The sequence below is a fragment of the Lontra canadensis genome, unplaced genomic scaffold, assembly GCF_010015895.1.
Source record: "Lontra canadensis isolate GAN:19392208 unplaced genomic scaffold, GSC_riverotter_1.0 scaffold35, whole genome shotgun sequence".
NCBI lineage: Eukaryota > Metazoa > Chordata > Mammalia > Carnivora > Mustelidae > Lontra > Lontra canadensis.
Window position 1 is genome coordinate 16,274,952 of NW_022631029.1, and position 4,586 is coordinate 16,279,537.

Here is a 4,586-nt window from a genome sequence, read left to right on the forward strand (position 1 = left end):
AAGATTTAAATATTTTTAAAAGGTCAGTTATCTCCAAATAGATGTATCCATTCAATGCAATTAAAATGTAAATCCCAAAAGGTATTTTTTGAGGAATTTGGTAAGTTGATTCTAATATTTATATGTTAAGAAAAGAACCATGAATAACCAAAAGATTCTTTAAAAAATAAGGTGATAGACTTGCTCTAGGAGATCCTAAGAATTATTAAAGAGCTGGAGTAATTAAGTCAGTGTGGCATTAGTGTAGAAAAAACAAATCAACAAATGGAATTGAATAAAAATCTTATAGACATATTGACACTTGTTATATGACAAAGGATTCATTGCAAAACAGTAGGTAAAGGACAATCTTTTCAGTAAAGTTTGCTGTGACAATTAAGTACCCATATGAAGAAAATAAAGTTCTCTTCTTTTTTTTTTTTTCCGAATGCAGTAAGTTTTTATTACCGAGAGCAAAGCAGCACAGTGACAAAACCGAACACAAGGCTTCTTAAATTCCAATTTTTGCACAACAGTTAATTCCCCCTGAAGGGGGTGCACCGTTCCTGGAAGTACTGCAATACCAGGTTGATGGTGGAGTGGATGGAGTATATAAGCTCCTATTCCATCTCCTAATTCAAAAATCCATTTAATATATTGTCCTCGGATAGAGGACATATCAGATATTAAACTGATAAAAAAAGATACTACACTTGATCTTTGCTAAAAGGCCGAGAAGCGATAACAAAGTTGTATTCTTAAACAATTTATTTTAGGTGGAATAAGATCTATAAGGACAGACAATACAAGAAAATCTTCTAGTGGACAATACAGATGAATATATTAATGATCATAGAGTACATAAAAGTTTCATTTAAGAGGACACAAAACTTATTATAAACAAGATTTTAAAAAATTGTCTACATTAAAATTATGAATTGTATTCATCAAAAGATATTACAAAGTGAGGGACGCCTGGGTGGCTCAGTTGGTTAAGCAGCTGCCTTCGGCTCAGGTCATGATCCCAGCGCCCTGGGATCGAGTCCCACATCGGGCTTCTTGCTCGGCGGGGAGCCTGTTTCTCCCTCTGCCTCTGCCTGCCTCTCTGTCTGCCTGTGCTCACTGTCTCTCCCTCTTTCTCTCTCTCAAAAAAAAAAAAAAAAAAGATATTACAAAGTGACTGAAAAGATAAGCCACTGAACAGGAGAAGATATTTCTAACACATCTTTCCAACAAATGATTCATATACAAAATATATAAAGATGTACATAGGGGAAGGGAAAAAAAGAGAGGGAAGCAAAGCATAAGAGACTCTTATATAGAGTTATATATATATGTTCTCTATAGAGAACAAACAGGGTTGATGGAGGGGAGGCGGCTGGGGGGATGGGCAGTGGCTGGGGGCATGGGCTAAATGGGTGATGGGTATTAAGGAGGGCACTTGTTGTATTGAGCATTGAGTGTTATATGTAAGTGATGAATCACTAAATTCTACTCCTGAAACCAATATTACACTGTATGTTAACTAATTAGAATTTAAATAAAAATTTGAAAAAACTCCCCTCCTACTAATTAGTAAGAAAAAGAAAAACAAATAAAATTGGAAGTGGAAACTTCAAAAATGAAAATTTCAAAAAAGTAGAAATCCAAATGGCTAGTGAACATGCGGAAAGGTGCTCATTCTTATTCATAGTGGGGAATATAATTAATGCCACTATGAGATATGATTACCACTTAATGGTTTGCCTTAAATTAAAAAGTTTGACATAAAAAGTGTTGAAAATGATGTGGTCCAATCAACACTATCATATACTAGTTCATGGGGGTGTAAATTAATATAACCATTGTAAAACAATTTGGCATTATCAAGTACAGTTGCAGATATGTATGTCTTATGACTCAGTACTTCTGTTCCTGCATATATATCTTAGAAAAATAAGCACATATATATATATACACATGTATATGTATACATGTATATATATGTATACACACATATATGCATATATATGTATACACACATATATATGCATGTATACATATATAAAAATAGTTCATAGACACATGAACACATGAATGCATATATGTGTATACATATATGTATACATATATACATACATATATATACATATATACATATATAGACACACATATATATATAAAATAGTTCATAGACACAGGCAGTGTTTTTATAACCCAAATGTAGACAGCATCCAAATGTTCACCAGCAATAGAATGAATATATAAATTTTGGTACATTTATAAAATGAAATATTAAATAGCAATGAAAATGAAAAACCCACAGCTGTCTGCCATAACATATCAGTCTTACCTAGGTAGAGATTAGACAAAACATAGTATGTATTATTGATTCTAGTTGTTCAAAATTGAGAAGACATCACTAAATCTATAAAGAAAATTAAAGAAATTATTATCAGAAAAATCAGAAATGTGGTTACCTCCAAAAAGAAAGGGGAGAGTTTGTTATTAGGAAGGGAAACATGGAGGCTTCTTCAATACTTCAATGTTCTGATTCTTGACCTGCATAGTGGTTAATGGTTATTGCGTGATTGAAGTACACATACATGTGTTCACTTCTCTATATGTATGCTATGTTTCACACATATAAAAAGGAATACAAGAATATATCATGATGAAGTCATTCCCTTCCCTCCTGGAAATGCCAGGATGGCTCACTCTTAGGAGATCTATTAATATAAATATTCATTAGATCTAAGGAAAAAACCCTCTCATCATTTGATAGCTACTGAAAAATAACTTGAGAAAATTCAGTAGTGACTTGCAATTAAAAAAAAATCTGGTACACAAATAAAACCAGGTGAATTCTTTCTTAACATGTAATAATTTTTTATCTCAGCCTAAAAGCCAGCATTTTGGTTTGAGGAAAAATTCTAGAGGTATACCTGTGGAGGTTAGAGACAGATTGAATATGTCCATCACTATCACTAATATAATACTGCGTTTGGCTGAACCAAAGTAATTTTTGAAAGTTATGTAGTTACTAATATAAAATCAGAGAAGGTGGAGGAAAAACTACCAATGTTTGCAGAAGATAGGTTCTTATACCTGGGAAACTCAGGAAATCAAGTAGAGAACTACCACAAATGAAAAAGAAACTTCTAAAAGTTGTGGGGGATGGAATGATTTATTCAGAAAGCAGTAGCTTTCCTGTATGCAAACAATTAGCAAACATGATATATAATGGACAAAAGATAGCATTTATGGTGATATCAAAAAGGACAACATATAGGAATAACCTTAACAAGAAATGTTTGGATGAGCGAAAAAGATATGAAATACTCCTGGAAGATAGAAAATAAGCCTCAATCATAGAAAAAGACTCCATAGTATCACAAAGATTTCTATTCTCCCCAAATTACATTTTCAACTTCTAAGCTTAAATTATGCTATAGAGTATACAGTTAATAGCATTACAATAACAAATAACAGTTTTTAATTTTAACTAGACAAGCTGGGTGTAAGTTCATAAGGAAAACTTTGGCTGATGAAGAGAGACTAGCCTATTAGACAGTGTATTTATTCAGGGTTCTCTGAAGTAACGAAATCAACAGGTGACTCATATGCCTCCTAACTGTCAGTGGCAAACAAAAGTGGGGAACCTGAGACTTGACCTACTTTGCCTTACATTTCCCACTCTCTCTTCCAAAGGAAGGTGTTGATTTTAAGCCAAAGAAAAATAATTCAATTAAATATTTGGAGATAATTCTTAAGGCTGTGAACCAAAATGAGGCCTCAGCCCTTGTTAATTTAAGTGAAAACTGGTAGCCAGTGGTGCTCTTTAGCAAGAAAGAGCCAAATTACTTTTTAAGGATTTTTAACATTTCTCCTGGTTTAAATGCTATCCCCCAAACTGAGGAAAATGACATTGATGGAGATCTCATGCTCTCCGATTCAAAGCATGCAACCTCATGTGACTGAAAAGAAAAGAAGGAGGGTAGAGAGGTGGAGAAGGAGGAGAAGGAAGAGGAATAAGAAGAAGAAAAAAAACTGCCTACTCCTGCCCCAACCAGCCTGTCTGGCATTCCGTTCCATGTACAAGGCTCACTCATCTGTCACTTGAAACTGCAAACCCCAGAGTTACTACTGGTAAGCACCAGTCTCACAGATTTTTTTTTTTTCTTCTCCAGAAATAACCCATGCATACATTTGTATATAAAAAACAATTCTTCTCAGTTTTTCATTTTACTTAATTATGTATCTCAGAGGATTTTCTTTTTTAATGGCTCCATGCATTGCAGGTTGGGAGCAAATTGTGTCTGGAAGCTGAAATGCAGCCTATGCCCCTGCAGCCTATGCCCCTGCAGCCTTTGCCCCTGCAGCTTGCGGCCCTGAGAGCCCGCGCTGTTGCATTTTTGACCTCCTGGTTGGTCGGGTGGGGGACGGTCTGGCTTTTTGCAATGGGCCCACCACCAGGGGGCACACTTTTCCTAAGTCACGCAAGGCCATTTTGTAGCACCTGTTTTGGATGTTTCAAAATATATTTCATGGGTCTCTCATTGATTGATACACTTTTTTGGTAGCATTTTCTCCGCATCCTACCCCCAATACAGTCAGTGCATCAGTGA

The 4,586-nt window shown here is 34.9% G+C and overlaps 1 non-coding gene across 1 annotated transcript; it reads right to left on the reverse strand.

Annotated features, from left to right (window-relative positions):
* Positions 1-529: 529 nt before the first annotated feature.
* LOC116874132 lies at positions 530-722 on the reverse strand. Its single transcript, XR_004383937.1, has one exon. It is a non-coding gene; the product is annotated as a U2 spliceosomal RNA (small nuclear RNA).
* Between the last annotated feature and the right edge of the window lie 3,864 nt (positions 723-4,586).